The sequence below is a fragment of the Callospermophilus lateralis genome, unplaced genomic scaffold (genome assembly GCF_048772815.1).
Source record: "Callospermophilus lateralis isolate mCalLat2 unplaced genomic scaffold, mCalLat2.hap1 Scaffold_91, whole genome shotgun sequence".
NCBI lineage: Eukaryota > Metazoa > Chordata > Mammalia > Rodentia > Sciuridae > Callospermophilus > Callospermophilus lateralis.
The window spans coordinates 5,861,203-5,884,072 of NW_027517238.1; the positions used below are offsets into that span (position 1 = coordinate 5,861,203).

Consider the following 22,870-nt stretch of genomic DNA (forward strand, 5'->3'; position numbering starts at 1 on the left):
TTAAATTATATGGACAGTTTAGAAGCAGAGGATTTTATATTGAAGACTTAAGTACCAGAGTTTTTTTTTCTATTGCAAAGCTGATCTTTGGTCTTGGCTTTGGAACATATTTCATCCCCTTCTGCATTCTTCGGCACCAAAACAATTGATTATTCTATTTTCTCCATATAGTTCTTAAATTCTGCTGCTATATTGACAATTGTTGGGATCTTGGTGATGATACCTCATCATGTCTGTCTTGGAGTTACACGCCACTAGTTGCCCTCTGTCTGATGCTAACAAGTTGTCCTGAGATCTCCTTTTGCCATCTCCTCTCTGGATCTTCAGCTTTTTGTATCATATGTCTTCTTTTTTCTTAGTACCTTCTTGAGAAAGGTATAGAAAGTAAGCTTTTTTGAGGTGCTGTATCTATGAAAATGTCATTATTCTGTGCTTATAGTTGGGTATACAGTTAAAGGTTGAAAACTGTTTTTGCAAATGTCGGAATCCATAATCCATTGTTTTCCTGTTTCCTATATGGCTTGAGAACTCAGAGCCATCCTGGTTCTTGGATTCTTGTGTCTGATTTCATTTTTTGCTTTTCGTTTTTAGAAATTATGGACTATTCTTAGTATACCCTTGGATTTCTTGGATTACTTCTTCCCTTTGTTTTTCTCTTTCTGGAACTCCTTCTATTAATGTGTTGAGTCTCCTGGTCTGGTTTTTAAAATTTATTTTCTCTCTTATTTTCCATTTTTGTTATTATGCTCTATTCCTGAGAGAATTCTTCAACTATTTTATTGAATGTTTAACTTTTCAAAAATAGTTTTATTGTCTAATTATTCCTTTTGTTCCCTAAATCTTCCTTTTTTTATACAAGGTTTCTAAGGAATATGACTATATATTGACTTCTTTTAACTCCAGTGCCATCAGTAATACAGTTAACTTTCAAGTTACTTCTGCTTGTATATGCTTATATGGTATCTGTCTTAGTTTGAGGTAGGATTTGTCAAATTGGAGCTTCACTGTAGGTAATCTGGTAGACCATTTATGGGGGAAGCCCCAGTATTGATATTCTTAGCTGGTTTCTCTTGAACTTGTCAAACCCCACCCCACCCCCTCACCCCCCCTTCACCCCCCTCACCCCCCTCACCCCCCTCATTCCCCTCATCCCCCCTCCCCTCACCCCACCCCATTCCATCCCACCCCGCCCCACTCCCACTTCACCCTACCCCCCTGCCCAATATACACACCCTCCCTTTGCTGTCTTCTGAAGTCACTTCTTCAGATCTCTTTCCTTGGGTTGTTTTCTGAAGAACACTTCCCTGACCTGGTTACTCCTCCCAACCATGAAAATGGTTTATCTCATCTTTGTAGCACATAGTATAGTTGCAGTTTATTAGATCTATGACTACGTGATGAGTACCTTGTCTCCCATTTACCTATACTTTCCATAAGGATAGTGGTTGGTTGTTTTATTAGAGATTTTATCCTTTCTACCTAGTTCAGTATATTTTTAATGCATGAGAAATGTTTGTGAACATTTGAACATACTGAAAAAATGAATGAATAACCAATCTTGTTTTAATCCTCACGTGATAAATCATTTACTTCGTAAATGAAGAAATTAGATAAAGCTTGAATTCAAATCTGGCACGTCTAATAGAAGGGCTGGTGTCACTAATTCTGTACATGATGCTGTTTCTTTGGACTTCTTTTTTCTTTTTTTGTTAAATGGAGCATTGTCTTTTTCTTTTGGCTTCCATAAGGAGCCATGAGATGATGAAAGTGTTTTTGTTCATTTTGAAGCGTGGTATACAAGTTACATTATTTTTTTAAATAACAGAAGTTCTAGCTGGGCCTTGTGGCACATGCCTGAATCTCAGTGACTTAGGAGGCTGAGGCAGAAGGGTTGCCAAGTTTGAGGCCAGTCTTGGCAATTTAGACCCTGCATCAAAATAAAAGGGCTGGGGATATGGTTTAGTGGTAGAGTACCATGGGTTTGATCCCCAGTATGCAAAATAAATAAAAGAAATTCTAGTATATTTTAGATAACTCTTGTTTTGTTTATGGGAAGGAGAGTGTAAAAGAGACTTCAGTGCTTGGGAGTGAGAATGGAGCAACCATTTAGGTGCCTTGCATTATAAGATACTACAATTGCTTTAAAAACCATTATTTATTTAGTTTTTATAATAATTTTCTAATAAATTTATTTATTAAACTTATTTAACAGATCAACCTCAGAGACTCAGTGACATCCAGTTATTATATTATAGCCAGGACTTAAGGTCTCGGTGTTCTTTCCTGGACACTCTGGTGTTTTCTTACCACCATACCATTCCTTGTTAGTAAAAAATAATATAATAAGCAGTAGTATATAGTGAATATAGTAGTATATAGTGAATATCATGAATTCTGAGAGAATTATAGTATAAAATTATTTGTTAAACATTGCACATTCTCTCCTGTTCTAATAATTCTTAAAATGATGATCATGTCTCTATCGAAATATAAATATTTGCACAGCTTCCCCAAGGCATACTTTTTATTCCTTAAGCAAGTATTGATTAGAACAAATACTAAATATATATTGCTCTGTGTCTGTATGTTGTCAGGCTAGTGTTTTTTTTTTTTTTTTTAATCTTCAAACTAAAAATCTATTGCTAAACCGTGGACCTGAGATAACCAGTTTAATCAGATCTATAGAGAGCAACTTAACTGGCTGCTGGAAAATGAGATAGTTGTTCCTTAAATGTTCTTTTGAATAACATGATCTTGTAAAATATTTTTCTTTTTAAGAGTTCATACAATATTTTCTTTGTGGTTTGGATGAAGAAAAATAAGGCACAGTACATCAGAGTAGAAAAGATAGCATTAGTCAATCTAATGAAAGACTTTAAAAGCTTAATAATATTGGGAGCTTATTTCTAGACAAATGTTTTTTGTTCTCATTGAAAGTTAAACATGTCTGGACTAGTTGATAATTGGACAAAGTAATTAAAAACTTTATCTGACATATAATATCTAGAAAATATGATAATTTGGTGTATCTTTTGCAGACTCTTTTTGGGGGGAGTAGTCAATAAAGAGAAAAATATTATTGGTGTTCAGGTCCCATTTCTGGCTTTTCTAGCTGTGGTGAGCCGTTTCTGCAGATTATGGTCGCCATTGCAAGATGGCGCTGGCTCCACTGTGGTCTGGAACAAACAACTCCTTGTTTGGGAGAGTTGGTGCATGGTTTCTCAGCACCCTGTGAGAAAGTTCCACGTGGCAGCTTCGCATTGGGGCTTGGGATGCTTTATTAAGGCTGGGAGGGGCATCCGAGGAGGAATTAGAAGAAATATCAAGGGCCTGAATAAACTGCTGAAAGAAGATTCCTGAGTTGCGTCTTCCTTGCGGGCAAGGGGTCGCGACAAGTGGTGCTGAAAACCCGGGAACCAGAACTTTCAGCAGTCAGGGGTGGTGCACCGGTTAGTCCTAGGTAAGTGGGACCCGCTATCAAAGCGGAGATCAGTCCCAGATAATTGGGACCCGCTATCAAAGCGGAGATTAGTCCCAGGTGATTGGGACCCGCTATCAAAGCGGAGATTAGTCCCAGGTAATTGGGACCCGCTATCAAAGCGGAGATTAGTCCTAGGTAATTGGGACCCGCTATCAAAGCGGCAGCTCCTCTGTAAAGCCAGAGAGAGCATTACATCTTATTGCAGTTGCACTGTGTACTTTCGCTCTTACTTTCACTTTTGTTTTTTGTGTGTCTTTTGTTGTGTCATGGGTGCCGTATCTTCAAGTCCGCTTCTCCTGGCCCTAGATAACCTGTTACGTTCCCAGGGCCTAAAAGTGAAACGTAGTACTTTACAGAGATTTTTACAGAAGACAGATATTGCTGCACCGTGGTTTCCGTTCTCGGGCAGCTTTACTCTACCTAGCTGGGATAAGTTAGACACAGATCTTGACTTTGCTTCTGAGCAGGGCATATTAGAGGGTGGGGTGATACCCCTTTGGAAAATGATCCGTAGTTGCCTCGCAGATGGCAGATGTCAGGAAGCACTTACTAAAGGACAAGAAGTTTTAGAGCAATTACATGAAGAAAGATCAGAAATGGCAGGCAGTGAGGTATTTCAGGAGGGTGGGAGTGTGCAGAGCGAGAAACAGGGGAGGAAACAATTATCTCCGGCAGGCAGTGACGTATTTCAGGAGGATGGCAGTGTGCGAAGCGAGAAACAGGGGAGGAGGCGATTGTCTCTGGCACGGAGTGAAATATTTCAGGAGGAAGGGAATGTGCAGAGCGAGAAACGGGGGAGGAAACGCTTGTATCCAGATCTCAGTACACTGCGCACACTCCCATGCAAAAGTGGGTCAGAAGAGGAGGACGATGAGGAGGAGGAGCTCGGGAGACTGTCTCGGCAGCTAGGGAGTCTAACTATGGGAGAAGGAAACAAAAATAAACAGGAGCTCAGAAAGAAAAAAAAAAAATGATCCTCCGGACCCGCCGCCGTACGGTGGGGGTGTTTCGAGGAGAGTTTTCCATGCCCAAATATAGAGGGGGCTGTTAACATTTTTACTGATGGTTCCAAGTCTGGAATGGGAACTTATGTAATTAATGACTCTCCCCCTATCCAGCATCAATTTGCTCCTGGAAATCCACAATGGGTAGAACTACAAATTGTTATTGAAGTTTTTAAACAGTCTTCTTTTCCTTTTAATCTTATTTCGGACTCCAGCTATGTGGTACAAGCACTAAAAGTCCTGGAGGCCGTGGGAACTATTAGTGATGCCCACAATGTGTCTGTTTACTTTCCTCAGCTTCAACAGCTTATCTCTAACCGCACTGCTTCTTTTTATCCAATGCACATCAGGGCTCACACCTCTCTTCCTGGTCCGTTATCCCAGGGGAATGCCTGTGTGGACTTAGCCACTAGAGGTCAATTGATATGCTTGGCTTCCTCCTTAGAGGGGGCTAAGTTGTTTCACCAAAACTTCCATGTTAATGCATTAACGCTGTGCAGGCGTTTTTCCATTTCAAGAGCGGATGCTCGGCAGATAGTATTGCAATGTCCCCATTGTGTCACATTTCTTCATCCCCCTAATTATGGAGTAAACCCATGGGGATTGAAGCCATTGATTGTTTGGCAAATGGATGTGACACATATACCTGACTTTGGTAACCTTAAATATGTGCATGTTTCCGTTGATACGTGCTCTGGAATTATCCATGCTTCTGCTTTATCGGGAGAAAAGGCACGTAATGTCATTACTCACTGTTTAGAGGCATGGGCAGCATGGGGTGCACCTGCATCCCTTAAGACTGATAATGGACCTGCTTATACTGGCAGACAATTTACAGCTTTTTGTTCTACTATGGGAGTGCAACTTACTCATGGTTTGTCTTATAATCCTCAAGGAGAAGGCATTGTTGAGCGTGCTCATCGCACTTTAAAGGAAACTTTACAAAAACAGAAAGGGGGAATAGGAGCTGAACACACTCCTAAAGAACGCCTGTCCTTAGCTCTCTTTACCATTAATTTTTTGAATTTGGATATTCATGGTCGCTCTGCGGTCGATAGACATGTGTCCCCTCAGCCCTCTGTGATTGGCTATGTTAAGTGGAAGGATGTTCTTACGGGTCAATGGAACGGCCCCGACCCCGTGCTGACATGGGCATGAGGATCTGTATGTGTTTTTCCCCAGGATCGTACGGAACCATTGTGGGTCCCGGAACGCTTGACAAGAAGAGTCTCAACATCAGCTGACCAGCAACAAGAGATACCACAACAATCCTGTGATGAGGATCTTCATTCTGCTAAGTGCTCTGGCTCTGGTGCTGGTGCCGATGGCACAGGCGACACCAATGCGGTGGTGGGCAGTGGCACGGGCCTGGCCAATGCCGATGCCGGTTCATGGTAATTCTAGTGTCCTCCCCACTCTTTTTTCTACCTCATGTGAGATGTCTACTGCCTGTGCCTCTCCTAGAGGGGACATGGAGAGAATTTTTAATCAATCTCAAGTTAATCTCACAGGAGTTTTTTGTTTCAGCCTTAGAAACGCTAATTGCATTAGCCTTAAGACCAAAAATTTGACTAACTGGGAGGACCCATTGCGGTCCAATCAGGTCTCAGGAAGCATTATCAGTGCTGTATTGAACAAGGTAGCTTCGGGGAAGCAATCAGGCTCAGAGACCCCCGCAAACAGCAGCTCTGCTCTTAACATAACTACCTTGGCTATTATCTCCGAGGCACTAACCCCAGTGCCTCCTTCTTCTAATAGTATTTATAATGCCACTTATTTCAAGGCCTCTCCTTACTGTTCCCCTAATCTTGATTTCCCCCCAACATTTACGCCTTGTCAGGATCATTCTTGGGAGAAACATCAAGTTGCTAAAGGTTTCTCCCTTTCCCCCTCTCTTAATAGGTATGTTTATAACTTTAACAATAGTGCCAGCTCCTCTACAGGAGTAGGTTGGTCCTGGTTTCAATGGCTGATTTCTAATGAAAAGGGGGCTTCAGCCGATATTTCTGCACTGGCTCAGTTGGTAGGAGCCAAAAGTTGGCTGGCTAATATTTCTGGTACTGTTAGGGAAAGTGAACAAGGTAATAGACTTACATCTGTTTCATTCAACTCTCTGTTGTATAATGCCACATTGCCTCCTGCAATGGTTTGTGTCCAATCCCCCTTCTTATTCCTTTTGGCTAAGGCCACCTCATCGGGGATGCTGGATTGTTCTCATACTACCTGTCTTTTATCTGAGTGTTGGAATGGTTCCTGGACTGTAGCAGTGTTTATGAAAATTCCAACTTTTGTCCCAATCCCGGTCACTGCGGATCCTGATAAATTCCCTATTGTTGAGCTACTTAGAGTCTGCAGAGATTTTGGAATCACAGCGGCTATAGTGACAGCCGTGGCGATATCTGCTGCTGCAGCGGTTACGGCCGGAATGGCTATGGCCAATCAAGTACAAGCTGCTGCCACCATTAATCAAGTTGTCCAACAAACTTCCACCATACTTGAATCCCAAAATACAATTAATCAACATATTTTGTCAGGGATTTTAGCTGCCAACCAAAGAATAGATTTACTCCAAGCTCAGGTAGAAGAATTGGCTGACTTAGTGCTTTTGGGTTGTGTTGACCAACGTGCACATTTATGCATAACCTCTGTCAGATTTAATGATTCCAGGAATGCTTCCCGCATCATTGGCGAATATTTGGCTGGAAATTGGTCCATGGAAGCGGAAGACATGATTCAGTCTCAACTAACCCAGATAGCTGTCTTGAATAACACTCGTGTTGATCCCGTGACTTTGGGTCAATTCACCGATTGGATATCTTCTGCTTTTTCCTTTTTTAAAGAGTGGGTGGGGGTAAGCATTTTTGGTGCAATGTGTTGCTTCGGTATGTTTCTCTGTTTGTGGTTTCTCTGTCGCCTTAAGGCCCGCAATGCTCACGATAAGGCTATGATCATCCAAGCTCTTGCAGCTTTAAAAAATGGCAATTCACCTCAAGTCTGGCTTGCACAGCTTAAACAGTAAATCTTTGACATGGTCGTTGCACCCCAAGTTATTATAACATTGCACTGGGATCGGCATGTCTTTCCTCGTTATTCTCTTAGTGTTGGAAAGCCCTTGCACTCTGCCGGTCTCGCTGCCATTGCACGCAGGTGGGTTTCCACACTAATGCTTCTCTATCGCCTTGAAGTCTGTGCCTTTCTTTCAGGGTGCTGTCAACTCATTTGTCGTTGTGTGCAGCCACAGTTCAGCCTCAGCTGTCCCCCTTCGTCCACCTTCGTCACGATACAGGATGTGAGGCAAGGCACTGCACTTGAGTGATCCTTGAAGTGGACCTCAAGGAGAGCATGTCCTATTGCATGCGGGTTTGATGTCCACGCCCCGCCCCACGAAAAAAGGCGTCAGCTGATATGGCTTCAGATCTGGGGAAGGGCCCTCCTTAGGACTGAGCCATACTATGCAGCCACTTCTGCACAGTGGGATAGGACCTCTACTCTCGCCTGTATTGTTTTCAGAAAACAGAAGGGGGGAACTGTGGTGAGCCGTTTCTGCAGATTATGGTCGCCATTGCAAGATGGCGCTGGCTCCACTGTGGTCTGGAACAAACAACTCCTTGTTTGGGAGAGTTGGTGCATGGTTTCTCAGCACCCTGTGAGAAAGTTCCACGTGGCAGCTTCGCATTGGGGCTTGGGATGCTTTATTAAGGCTGGGAGGGGCATCCGAGGAGGAATTAGAAGAAATATCAAGGGCCTGAATAAACTGCTGAAAGAAGATTCCTGAGTTGCGTCTTCCTTGCGGGCAAGGGGTCGTGACATCTAGCTAAGCATTAATTATTCCAAAAAGTCTTCCTCATTCATATTTAGATTGTATAGCTCTCATCTTTTTTATTTTGAGTTCTGGCTTTTCTGGTATCTCTGCCATCTCTAGCTGGTATACTTCTCTTTCATCTAGTAATACTTTTTCACTTAATGAATAAGCATGGAAGTCCCCAGATTTCAAACTTGACTTTCTGCTTCTCTTGTTTTACATCCTTTTTGACAGTCCCTTTTCTTAGGGAGAATAATCATTTGCCCAGTTTCTGCTAATATTATACAGTTCTTAAATATGCCTGCAATCTTGTCCTTTACATTATCCATATTTATTATGCTTTATCCATCTGTGGCAGAAACTTTTCTAAATTAGAAGCAGTTCATTTCCTCCCCCTCTCTCCCCATGGTTTCCACCAGTAATCACCCCATCCTAGGGATCAGGTGATGATCAGGGCTTAGAAACTGTAATGTCCAATATGGCAGTCCTTAGGTACATTGTGACTATGTAAATTAGTTAAAAATGAATAAATTTTGGGCCCAAGGAGGGTGAAGCCGTGGGATTATGTTGAGGGGGCAGGCCCAAGTGAGGATGAGCCAGGTGGCTGTTTTGAGGCCCTACTGTCTCTTGGCATTTGCCTCTTCAGTCCTGCCATCTCTACAGCTATCACTACCAGAGGATCGTGTGCCCTTTGCTGCAGACAGACATACAGACACACACACACACACACACACACACACACACACACACACACACAGCAAGTAGTAGTTGAATAGGAGAAGAATGGCGTTGAAACAGATTTTCAGCAACAAGTGCTTTGGGGTATTGCAGAACATTTTGAACATGACAGTGTTGATCTGAACTGCAAAATGAAATTTTCTGTCTACTTACCACCAAAGGCAGAAAGTGGAAAATGCCCTGTACTACATTGGTTGCCTGGTTTAATTTGCACAGAACAATTTTAAATCAAAATCTAGTTATTATCAGGCTGCCTCAGAACACAGCCTTATCATTTGCTCCCAGATACCAGCCCTCATAGCTGTAATACTAAAGGAGAAGGTGGAGAGCTGGGGTGTCTGCACTGTTGCCTGGGTTTTATGTGAATATCACTGAAGATTCTTGGAAAAGTAACTACAGAATGTACTCTTAGGTAACGAAGAAGCTTCCCAACTCATAAATACCAGTTTTTCAGTGGACCCCCAGTGGATGTCTATTTCTGGCCACTTTATGGGAGGTCAAGGAGCTCTAATTTGTCCTTTGAAAAATCCCAGAAAATACAAAACTGTGTCAGCATTTGCTCCAGTTTGCAACCCAGTGCTGTGTCCATGGAGCACAAAACATTTAGTAAATATTTGGGAACAGATCAAAATAAAGAAAAGTAATATGATGCAACCCATCTTGTGAAGTCCTGTCCAGGTTCTCAGTTGAACAAGGGAAAATGACCAGTTTCTTCTAGATGGACATTTACTCCCTGATAATTTCATAGCTGCCTATATAGAAAAGAAAATTTCTATTGTTTGTAGATAATAGGAGGGCTATGATCATAGCTACTACTTCATTGCAACCTTTATAATCAATCATTATGCAAAATACCTGAATGCATGAAAAACTTCTGATAAGAAAAATCTCTTCAGGATTATAAAAGTTATAATAAACAGAATCGCTGAGGAAAAAATTTTGAAACATTGGATTTCATGGTGCCAAAAGAACTTCATTCTACACTTGAGTCTCCTGAATAAATATATAAAATCGGAAAAAAAGAATAAATTTTAAAATTCTTTTTATTGTCACAGTAGCCATAGTTTAAGTGTTCAGAAACCCATGTGGCTAGTGACTACCATATTGGACTGTGCAGATGTATTTTCATTGTCTCAGAGCGCTACTGGACAACAGTACTCTGGAGCTTAGTTTTTACTTGTTTTTCTTCCATTGTGACTTCTTCTGTCCACTATCAACCCTACTGACCATTTTTCTTGATAACAACAGCTATAATTACATTCTGTTATTTCAGGAGTAATTCCATTTTCACTTGTACTCTAGACCTTTATTTATACCTTATAATAGAACAGAAGTTGGAAAACATTTTCTATAGAGGGCCAGATAATATATATTTTAGGTTTCTGTGTAGTAACCACTCAACTCTGCAATTGAGTTTTTACTTGGTGATAGGCACTTGATGATACAAAAATGAATTGGATAGGATCCATGCCATCAGTGAGCCACAAATAAGAAGGTTATGATTCTCTGGAGCAGCTCTCCAGGGGCTTATGGAATATGACACAGTAGATTCTTTTCCTGCTATATTGATCATATTATGCTTGGCTCCCTGTGACACAAAGAGAGTCTTTTGCCAGTCTTATCAAACTTCAAAAAGAGTTGTTTTAAAATATTTTTAGGAGTCAAATATTTTCAGACTCCTATATGGAATCTTTATACATAAAGCAGATGAAGGGGAAAGCTATTTGGTTGTAAAACTTGAGAGCGTGTTCCTCTTTGTGTGTGTTTCCCACTCCTCTCACCTGCCTGTGCCACTTCCCTTACTTCTTTCTGTGGTTCCTGAGGTGTTGTGCTGAATACTACAGTTCCTTGAAATATAGTTTGGAAACAAATGTTCTAAAAAAGGATATTCCAACTAACAAATTTCTTGTAAATTTTAAGTTTTATCTAGATGATCTTCATTCTAGAATTTACCAATTAATCTTTCAAAAATGTAAATTAGAACCTAGTAATCTATACCCTGCAGTGGCCAGTTAATCACAACGGGCTTAGACATTGTAGCTTGACTCTGAGTTGAGTATCTTTGCTGGAGAATCAACAGTGAGTGAGGGATACTGAAGCTGAGCATTCATAGAACTATTTAAGAGAAGCATATAGAGCTGGAGTTGTAGTTCAGTGTCAGAGCACTTGCCTACATGTGAGGCACTGGGTTCAATGCTTAGCACGGCATAAAAATAATTAAAGGTATTGTATCCATCAAAAAGAGTAATATATAGGGTGACAAGAGTAAGAACTTTGAAGAAATTAACTTGTTTTTAAAAAATCTGTTTTGGAGAAGTATAGTTAACATACAATAAAATGCAATGGTATGCCAAATCCATTTCATGCATTCCCACTTTGAATCTCTTACTTCCTGTGTTACTGCCAGCTAGAGAAAACGCTCTGCTCTTAAAGGGCTAGTGTGATTATGTTAAACCTACCCAGATAATCTCTTTTTTCTTGCCATTTATGATAACACAATCCCAAGAATGATATCTCATCATATTCACTGTTTTTTTTGTGTGAATCTGACTACTCTAAGTATCTCATATATGTAGAATTATGATTTATCCTTTTGTGTCTGGCTTATTTCACTTAGCGTAATGTTTTCAAGGTTCATCCATGTTGTAGTATATGTCAGAATTTCATTATTTTATAAGGCCAAATAATATTCCATTGTATTTACATACTATATGTTGTTTATTTATCCACTGATAAATGTGCATTCCTTCTGCCTTTTAGCTATTGTGAAAAATGCTGTATGAACATGGAATACATATTTTGAGTTCCAATTTTCAGTTCTTTATACATACACACACACACACACACACACACACACACACACACACACACGTATTTTTTGGTAATGGGAATTGAACCCAAGAGTTCATATTGTAGCATGTATTACTATTTATTCCTTTTTATGATTGAATAATGATATATCACGTTTTATTTACCCATTCATTAGTTGGTTAACATTTGGATTATTTTCACTTATTAACTATTACCTGTCTGACTCTTTATTCTCCTCTCAGATCTCTCCCTTTACTCTTTACCCTTCAATGAGTGATTCTCTTTAGTTTCTCAACCATACCAATCTCCTTCCTATACCAGTGCCTCCTCATTATCACATTCACTTTTTTTAATTAACTTTTATTTGTTCTAATTAGTCATACATAACATTATAATGCATTTTGATGCATCATACATAAATGGAGTATAACTTCTCATTCGTCTGTTGTGCATGATGTAGAGTCACACATCTATATTAGGTCATGTAATTACATTAGGTCATGTAATCATATGTGCACATAGGGTAATAATGTCTAATTCATTCTACTGTCATTCACATTCACTTTCTTAACTCCTGCATTTTCCTGTAGTGCTGGGAATCTAACCCAGGGCCTTAAATACACTAGGCACACTTTCTTAAGTCTTAGGGTTCACACATAGTTCTAACCTATTTCTGTAGGAAAGCCTTCCTCAAACTATATTACATTCCTCTATTTTATATTCTCCTAGCATCGTTTTTAATACTCTTCTTAACTTTAATTGTATACTTGATTATATTTTTTTTGTTTTACCTCCTGCCCTTAGTATGCTACAAATTCTTAAAAACAAAATTATGTGTTTTCTGCTCATAGCTGTATTGCTTGAGCTTAGCATAGTACCAACATATGTATCTGTTAAGTATATTAATGCATGAAATCTATTTGTGGTAAAACCTATCAACAGTACAGAGTTTTCATCTAATCCAATTTCTGTTAAATCTTGTTCACAATCAAATATAACATACTGCCTAAAGAAGAAAAGTTTTAAAGCAAGGCAAGTTTTGTTTGATTCCTGATTTTATCACTTAAATAGTTTTGTGAACATAGGCAAATTATTTCCCTTCTGAAAGGCTCAGATAACTAGTATATAATATGAAGCTGCTAGTAAGTATCCTAGTTGCTTTGGGAGTATTCAGGGAGGTAAAGTATAGTAAGCATTTCTACCTTGACCCGGTATACAGTAAGCACACAATAAATGTAAAAGTTATTATTATCATAATATTATTATAAGGTGCTTAGACATTTATGAATTCAGAAAATTCGTTGAGAGTCTACTAGTACCTGGTACTCTTTTGAATATTTAAGATATACCAGTTAAACAAAGACAGACTTAATAAAAAGTACACATAGATCACTCTGTATATGTCAGGTGCTCATCTAAACTATTTACTTTCATTAACCTACCAATTTTCTGTGAATAGATACTATTATCATTATCCCTATTTTTATCAAAGAAGTAATTGAAACAAAAAAAGGTAAGTATCTTGCCCAGGTTACACAGGCAGGCAGGCAGTGACACAGCTGAACCATGGATTACACCAGCCTACCTCCCATGTACTTTCTTCTAACCACTTTGCAGTACTACATTTTGTCCAGGGTCATTTCCACTAATGCCTGATGAACGAGGATATTTCATTTCTTTGGCAGATCTACAGTCTAGTAACTTTAAATATTTAAAAAATAAATGAAGCCAGGCATAGTGAACACGTTTGTCATATTAGAGACTCTGGAGGCTGAGGCTGAAGGATTGCAAGTTCAAGGCCAGCCTCAGCAACTCCATGAGACTCCCAGCAACTTAGCAAGACCCTGTCTCAAAATAAAAGTTAAAAATAATTGTGGAATTATGGATGTGGCTCAGTGGTTAAGTGCCCCTGAGTTTAGGCCCCAGCACAAAGATAGATAGATAGATAGATAGATAGATAGATAGATAGATAGATAGATAGATAGATAGGGTCCATTATGGTCTCATTTTTTTTGACTTTTATTTAATCTATGATGACTCCTGATGATTACCTCTACCTTTTTACATTGTGAAGGTATTTGTTCAATCATCTTTTCCAGAAGTTGATAGGAAGTCATGTTATCTCTGTCATTTTTATGTAAGGCACATTTTTACTAAAAAACGTAAGGGGAAAACCTTAAAGTTTATGTCCTTATTTGACAATGATTGAAGGAAGAAAATCTCAAAGTATAAATAGAGTCATCACTTAACTTATATAAAATATATTCTGTACATTTTCCCAATTTTTCATTGACTGTCAACAGCCTATACCAGTGATTATTAAGTTTTTTTTTTTTTTGTCTCAGACCTCTTTATACTCCTAAAAATCATTGAGAACCCAAGGAACTTTTATAGATGTGGGTTTGCTTAATGATACTTACTGTGTTTGACATTTAAATTGAGAAATCTTTTAGACACAAGAATGCCTAGGTACAGATTTCACTAGCTGTCAGAGTGTCTGTGTACTCATCTATTTTCTAACCTCTGTAAAACTCCACTATGTGCTTGTGAGAGGATTAAAGTGGAAAATGCAGATGATGTCTTAGTATTATTATGAAAATAATTCTGATCTTGCAAATTCTCCCAGCTGCCCCTTGTTCTCACCTTGGGTAACTTCTGCCATATACTAAATAATGTTATCACTGTCTTCAGCTGGAAGAAACTACTAACACTAAAATTGAAGATCTGATTGAATGTTTCAATAATAGTACTTGTTAAGGACTACCTAAATGCTTTAGATGCTTTTAGAGATGGAACAGAATCAGCCTCTTATTGCAGAGAGTTTAGTATTTACACATTGAATTGAAATGCAGAGGACAAAGTGTTAAGTGACATGCTCTTACCTTAGTACCACTTGCAATTTATAAACTGAGTTGCATAATACCATAAGATATATTTGACTGCTTATAATTCTCTTAACATATGATTAAACAAAAACAACAGCATATTTAGAGATATCAACTTTGCATTTTGTTTAGGGTAGCTTACTTAGTAACTTGCTGGAAAGATTTGGGTAAATAGAGAGCAGAGAATATTGCTATCCTCAAGTCACTTAATATTCAGTTCTCAAAAGTGTTTATTTCTCAACTACACATACTTCCTGTACTTAAAACAGGACTAAATGCACAGTTCAAAATGACTGGAAACACCTAGATATGATATACCCATAGAGCAGCTAAGAATTGGAAAGGCAGAAGCTTTGTATTTAAACTGGACATTAAAGAAGAAAAAAAGGGTCCAAAGTTATTGTATTGAAGATGAGAAGCACCAAGTGAGCAGTGCTAAGATACCTTCTTTATGTGTGTAGTACCTCCCCATTCCTAGGTCATCTTGTATCCACTGTGCGACCAGCCAAAAGTGCTTTAGATCAAAGGCAGGAAAAAATGATGACAGAAGTGCTTGCACCTCCCTCCCTAAGCACACTTTACTCTGCTTTGACCCCTATGTTTCTGATTGGCCTTCATATAACTTGGGAATTCTTATTATCAGAGTATATTTCAAAAGCAGGGATTCTTTATTATCCTCTTCTTTATATTATGCTCTTCTCCCACACCTACCCCAATATTATCAGGACAGAACTTTTTTGGTGGTTACAGAATGGGGGATGATATTTTTATTGGAAATCTTTGCAGCTTTAAAGGAATAGGGATGGCAAATTGATTTTAGTTTATGTGCCTGTTGTAATATGTGCTTGTTAGTATACTGGGCCAAGAATTATTCTGAGATTCCCAGGCCAGCCCCATTAGCAATCGTGGTCTTAGCTTCTGTTGATAATCATGCAATTTACATAATCTGTAGATCTCAGTTGAAACAGGGACTGACTTGGATTGCTCCTTTCAGGAAACACAGAAAGTTACTGGGAGCAGTTTCTTTGAAATGGCTATGTGCAGTTTATTGCAAGCAAGCCCATGTTTAGTGTGCCCCTGACTGTGACCGTGGGAGCAAATCTAAATTAACAGTCTTGATTGTTAATCTCAGAATGTGCTGCATCTCTCTGATGTATAAAGACTGTAGAATATATGAAATGGAAGAATAACAATTAAAATAAGATTAAGATTTCAAAAATAAGTGAAGAGTAGTGATAGAATTTTACAGACTACAAGTGGCTGGAGCCTCCCATCTTCTAATAGTAGAAAGATTCACAACTCATGTACATACATGCAAAGGGTTACTATGAGCCTGCATCATATCCTGTAGAAGTGCTGAAGCAGAAAAATAACTGGACTAATCAAGTCCAGTACTCTTACTTTCATAGATGGCATCCAGGCTAGTTGTTTCAGTAGGCTAGAATGTTCTTTTATAAAAATAAGATTCTGAATTGCTTTTTTAAAATCAACTAAAAAATTTATTCCTTAGGGAGATTTGGTTGAAGATAGTTTTACTTAAATTTTATCACTTTTAAGTGATTATACATAAAACATGGAAGATTTAAGAGACCATTCTCTGAATGGTGGGAGTTTTGTTTTATATTGATTTTTTGGGGGGGGGGCATTACTGGGGATTGAATGCCAGGCCCCTATACCACTGAAATACATCCCTAGCCCTTTTTATTTTGTATTTTGAGACAAGACAGGGTCTTGTTAAATTTCTGAAGTTGACCTTGAACTTGTGATCCTCCTGCCTCAGCCTCTCAAGTCACTGGGATTACAGGCATGTGCTGTCTGAGAGCAAATTGCAGGCTTGATGCCTCATCATCTCTAAATACTCTAGATGTTATCACCTCAAAACAAGGCTGTTCTACCTAACCATCCACATTAGGAAATCAGCATCATTATATAAATATCATCCAGTTTACATATCAAATCCAAATTCTACCAAATGTTCAAAAATATCTCTTTCTGGTTAATTCAATTGCATATCTCTTTAGATTCCTTTGATTTGGAAGAGGTATTTTTTTTTAAGTTTTTTAGTTTTTATCCTGTCTTTCATAACTTTGACAGTTTTAAAATATACAGCCTCCAATTCTGTTGGGTGCCTCTCAGGCCATGCATTCTTGGCAAAAATATCTCAGAAAAAATGCTGTGTCTTCTCAGTATACCATATCTAGTGGTGTATGAATGATATAATCACCTGTCTCATTCCTGGTGATGTTACTCTTGATCACCTAGTCAATTTGGTATCTGCTGTGTTTTCTTCCACTGTAAAATCATCTTTTTTCCTATGTAATCATGTTATTTCTGAATGTGTTTCCGAAAAATACATATGTAATGGTATTCGAAGGTAGTCTTGGGGAGGTGAGTAAGTCATGAGGGCACAGCCTTCATGGTGGCTTTCATGCCTTTGTAAGGCCTGAGAGAGAGACCCCTTGCTCTTTCTACCATGTGAGGACACAATGAAAAGGTGTTGTCTGTGAACCTGGGAGTGGACCCTCACTAGACACTGAGTCTGCTGATGCCTCCATCTTGGACTTCCCAGCATCCAGTAAGGTGAGAAGTAAATTTCTGTTGTCTATAAATCTTCTAGTTAATGATATTGGTTACACAATCCAAACAGACCAAGAAATAATATTTTGTGAGGAAACTATGCCAATTGTATTCCTCATCAGACCTCCACCTACCAGCCCTGGCATGCTTAAGTGAACCCTCCTGAACTCAACCACTTTTATGATGGTTACCAAATAGTAATTTTCTATTTTTCATCATTCCTTCTACAATTTTTAGTTGAAACTCTACTATAAGAGAGAAGTTTCTTATTTTCCCCCTCTCATCCCTTCATGCATTCATTCATTTCTTAATAATTGTGTTCATGGATTTCTATTTTCTTTCATGGATTGAAATTTGTTGGTCTTATTATTTATATTTATGTTCATAGTGTCCCATACACAACCAACAGGAATCTCTTTAAGCTGACTCCTGTCCTTTACGGTGTTCCCTTCATTCTTTCTTTCTGGTCTAAATGTTCCAGACTTATTGTGTACTTTTCTTGTACCATTTCTGGGAAATTATTTATGTACACACTGTGATGTTATGATATAAAATATATATTTGATCTCTGCACACATGCCACCCAGGTGTTTAAAACCCTTGAGACAAGGGCACTAGCACAATCTTTTATTCTTGTATTTGGTCTTTTCCCCAGTTCCTGACACAGAACTTCTAAATCTTTTTCTTAGGTAACGGGAGCATCATTTCTTCCAATGAGACCATTCTTGGTGGGCTCCTGGATGGCCTCAGGATAGGAGATGGTTGCCCAGGGAACTGACCATAATTAGAAAGTTGGAACTTCTAGCCCAACTTCCCTGGAGGGGAGAGGAGCTAAAGATGATTTGATCACCAGTGGCTAATGATGTAATCAATCTTGCCTATATAATGAAGCCTCTATAAAAATCCAAAGGAGGAGTGGGGGTGTAGCTCAGTTGGTAGAGTGCTTGCCTCACATGCATGAGGCCCTGGGTTCAGTCCCCACCCAGCAACACACGCACACACATACACAAGAAAGAAAAAAAAGGAGAGAGTTCAGGGAGCTTCTGGATAGGTGAACACATGGATGTTCCTGGCAGGTGGTGTGCCTAGAAAGGACATGGAAGTTCCACCCCTTCTCCCACACTTCATCATATACATCTCTTTCATCTAGCTATTCATCTGTATCTTTTGTAATAACTTTTCTAATAAATGCATAAATGTATGTAAAAGTATTTCCCCAAGTTCCGTGATCCACTATAGCAAACTAATCAAACCCAAGGAGGGTTCCACGAAACTGTTACAAATTTTTGTGTGTTTGATCAAAAATACAAGTCACAACCTGGGATTTGCATTTGGCATTTGAAAGTGGGCAGTACTCTTGTAGGACTGAGGTCTTAACATGTGACATCGATGCTGTCAAGAAGGGCAGTGTCAGAATGGAATTGAATTAGAGTATCCTCAGCAGGTGTCTGTTGGAGGATTGTCACATACATATCTAATGTCAGAAGTGTTAATAATACTGACTGGTAAGGGAGACTAGGAAAAGCACTTTGTTTTTTCCTGTCTTTTGCGCACACATACAGCTGTATCTGTTTTTATATCTGTCCGTGTATGTGTATGTTTTTGTGTGCTCAATTTACATTGAGCTGTTCAGTTCAAATCCTGTACTTTTAAGATCCTTTCCTGCCTCCCTCCTTCCCTTTCTTCCCAGGGCCTTGTGCATGCTCAGCAAGTGTTCTGCCACTGAGCTACATTCCCAGCCCTTTCTTATTTTTGTTTTGAAACATGGTCTCCCTAAATTGCCCAAGTTGGCCTTGGACTTGTGATCCTCCTGCCTCAGTCTCCCAAGTAACTGAAATTTCAGGAATGTGCCTTCACATCTGTTTTACCTCCCTGCCTTTCTATTTGTATATAGATGCTATGTTGAACAGTGAGAAACTTGACTTCCACAACCTAAATACATTGACTTATTTTCTGTTTCTGTGTCAGTCCTCTCCTGACCACTGGTCACCTATTCAACCTTTGATTTTCTCTTCACAAACTTGCTCATCTTATTCTTTTCTTAATAGAGGCAGCTATATCTTCTCAGTTGCTTAGGCTAGAAATCATCCTGCTGCCCCCCTCCAAACTCCACATTATACCATTGGTAATTCTTTTAAGTAGAACCATTTTTCCCTCACCTCTACTACCACTATTTTAATTCAAGCCACCATTATTACATCTGCAAATACTTAAAGTCTTCTCTTTGATTCTCTGCTTCCACCCCTTCCTTCAATATGCATTCCTTCCACATTAGCCAAAGTGATCATTTTAAAACCTAAACTAGATTTTGTCACTCCTTTGCTCAAAACCTGCTAATAGCTTCTCTTCTCTTCAGTTTAAAATTAAAAATTTTATGGGGTCCTATGTTGTCAACCACTCTTTGTTTCAGTGTAATTCAATATTGGCTTTCTGACTATTTCACACCAAGTGCCTCTCACTTCAGGACCTTTGAACTTGCTGTTTTCTTAAGCAAGCTCTTCTTTTAGATACCACTTCTCCCTTACTCCACTCAGCTCCATTTCTCAGATGTGACTTTATTAGTAAGATCTCCCCTGACTAATCAGTATAAGATAGCATCTTATCTTCATGCTTTATCTCTTCACTGTGTTTATTACATTATGGCAACCTCTGACGTAATATGCAGAGGAGGACTTTTTGTCTTTTTCTCTCTGCACAGTATTTCTAGCACCTAGGATAATGTGACAAATAGTAGGCTCTTGACAGTCAAGTACCATATGATCTCACTGATGTGGAATCTAAGAGTTGATTTCATAGAAGTTGATAGTACAGTGGAGGTTATCAGAGGCTGGAGAAGGGGACAGGGTTGGGGAAAGTTGTTGCCTGGGCACAAAACTGTAGTTAGATAAGAGTTAAGAATTTCTGGTGCTGTTGCACGGGAGGGTGACTATAGATAACAAGACTGTACTGTACATTTCAAAAAAAATAGAAGAAAGGAATGGGCTTCCAGTGCTTTATTATGCTTCTTAATCTGTGAAACCATGTATTCATCCGTGGAAATGTGGCTAATGGCATCCTTCTCATGAGTTGTAAATATGTGTAAGTGCCTCCTGCATAGTAGGGATTCTTTATTCATTTCTCTTTCTACCTTCCCTCATCTTCCACCATCTTCTTAATCAACATAACATAACTACCTTCCCTCATCTTCCACCATCTTCTTAATCAACATATCTATATCAAAAAGCTCTTATGTATATTAACCAAATTTTCTTACCAAAATAGTGTAAGGTGAACAGAATTAAACAAAAAAATATAGAATTATTTTTGCCCTAAAAGTGCTAAAGGCTAATATTAGATAAGTATTTTCCCTCTATTTATTTCTGGCATTAAAATAGAGAAGAGAGAGTTGCCTCATTTGAGTGACCAAGTAAAACCAGTACAAGTTGACAGTTCATGGGGAGTTTCCAGCAATAGACTCATGGATGCTCTTCCTTCCTATCTTTGTCTTCATATAGACATAATGGAAAGCTTTGGGGATTTTTTTGGTTCTTGCCTGAAATAAAAATGCTCTAAAGTGTACATATTGAGAATATCAACAACATGTGGACCCTGAAAACTTATTGTTTAAGTGAAAGAAGCCTGTGGCTTTTAGTATTCTTATCAGCTAGTGTTTTCCCTCAGCTTTATGAAAATAAGACCTTTATCTGCTGTTATGAACTTTCACCTCATTTCCACAGCAAACATGATCAACTGCTGTAAGATATAGAATTTATATGAATCCCAATATTGTAACTATAATGCAATAATAAAAAATTTAAAACCTTTTTAAAAAGAATTTATTAGAGACTGTGAAAAGGTAGATTTCAAATCACTGGAATAATAACAGATTATGAAAGAAATGATGTCAAGACTCTATAGAAAAAGAAAAATGTTCGTCTTTTTATCATACCAGGCTAAAGTAAGTGATAAGATTGTTGAAGATAAATTTAATAGAGAAAAACATGCATGAATGTTTACTTGGTCTTGGTGTGGAGATGAGATTTTTAAGAATTCTAGCAAAGGGTAGATTATGTGGGAAAATGGTAATAGATTTGACATTCTGAATCATAAAAATGTGTCACAATAGTAACAACAACATCTAACATGTACTGAAGTAAGGGCTAAGCATTGCAATAAGTACATCCAAGTTAAAGTTCCAAGGTTGAGAAACCTGGCCTATTGTGCCACTCTATATCCCTTTTTATTTTTCCCTGTTATCATAGACAACACTGTGACAGATGTTTTGCATTGGTATAACAAGTATTACTAGTTTCTCAATCTTTTTTGCACCTGTGTACCACTTGCTATTCTGCCGCTTAGCAGATGTCTTCTATGTTAGTTTTTTGTTACAGCAACATCCTACTGCAAGATACTACTTCTCTTTTAATTAGGATCAGCTAAAACATGGAGATGCAAACTGCAGTGGCTCACACACCATAGATATTCATTATTTTTCATGCAGTAGCTTAGGTGATTAGCAGTTCATATGATTAGGTTCTTCCTCCTGAAGCTATTCAAGAACCCAGATAGCAGAGTGGCTCTTCCACTTTCCCTCATCACTACCCTGACTAAATCTTGGTCACTGACTTATTTGGGTTCTAGCCAGTTGACAGAGGAAAAGATAAACAAATATCAATTCTCTGAAGATCTAGTCTGGAAAGTGGCATATATTACTCTGCTCACATTGTATTGGAGAACTTAGATAGAATGCTGTACCTGACAGCAAGGGAGGCTAGGAAATGCAGTCCCACCATGTACCAGGAAGAAAGAAAGAACAGATTTTGGTGGACAACAACAAAGAGATTCTGTACATCCACTATGTATGTTCTCAATCTGATAAACCACATGATAATATGGGAATTAAAATATTCCTATAAATCCATAAGAAAAATTAAAATATTCCAAAACAAAGAAAAGCTACAAATTCAGGTTTAAAAACAAATTCAAAAGACTAATGATTATATATCAATGGTGGGTTGATTTTTAACAGAGGCATTTAATGAGAGAAAGGATATTCTTTCAACAGAAATTAGACCTTTATCTCATACCATACATAAAAATTAATTCAAGATGAAAGACCTAAATATAATGTTAAAACTATAAAATTCAATAAAGTGTAAGTCCATGTGATCTTAGAATGTACTTTCTCAGATATCACCAAAAGCTCAATCAAACAAAGAAGAAATAAACAGTTTATAGAATTAAAAACTTTGGTGCATCAAAGCTCTGTAAAGAAAGGGAAAAGAAAATCCACAGAACAGAAAAAAACTATTAGAAAATTACTCTTATCTGATAAGAGTCTAATGTCAGAATATATAACAGAGCCTTACAACTAAACAATGAAAGGATGACCCAGTTGTTAAAATGGACAAAGAATTTCAATAGATTTTTTTCCCAAAAAAGATATGAAAAGATGTTTAACAACATTAGTCATTAGGAAAAGGCAAACCCAACTATAATGAAATACCACTTCACACTCACTAGAATGGATAGAATTAAAATAGAACAACAATGTTGATAACAAGATGAAGATGGCACACACCTGTAATCTCAG

At 38.4% G+C, this 22,870-nt stretch overlaps 2 pseudogenes; both read left to right on the top strand.

Annotated features, from left to right (window-relative positions):
* The window catches only part of LOC143637798 (F-BAR and double SH3 domains protein 2-like), a 150,564-nt pseudogene that overhangs the window by 14,854 nt on the left and 112,840 nt on the right, over nt 1-22,870 (top strand).
* On the top strand, nt 9,071-9,892 carry LOC143641231 (S-formylglutathione hydrolase pseudogene; annotated as a pseudogene).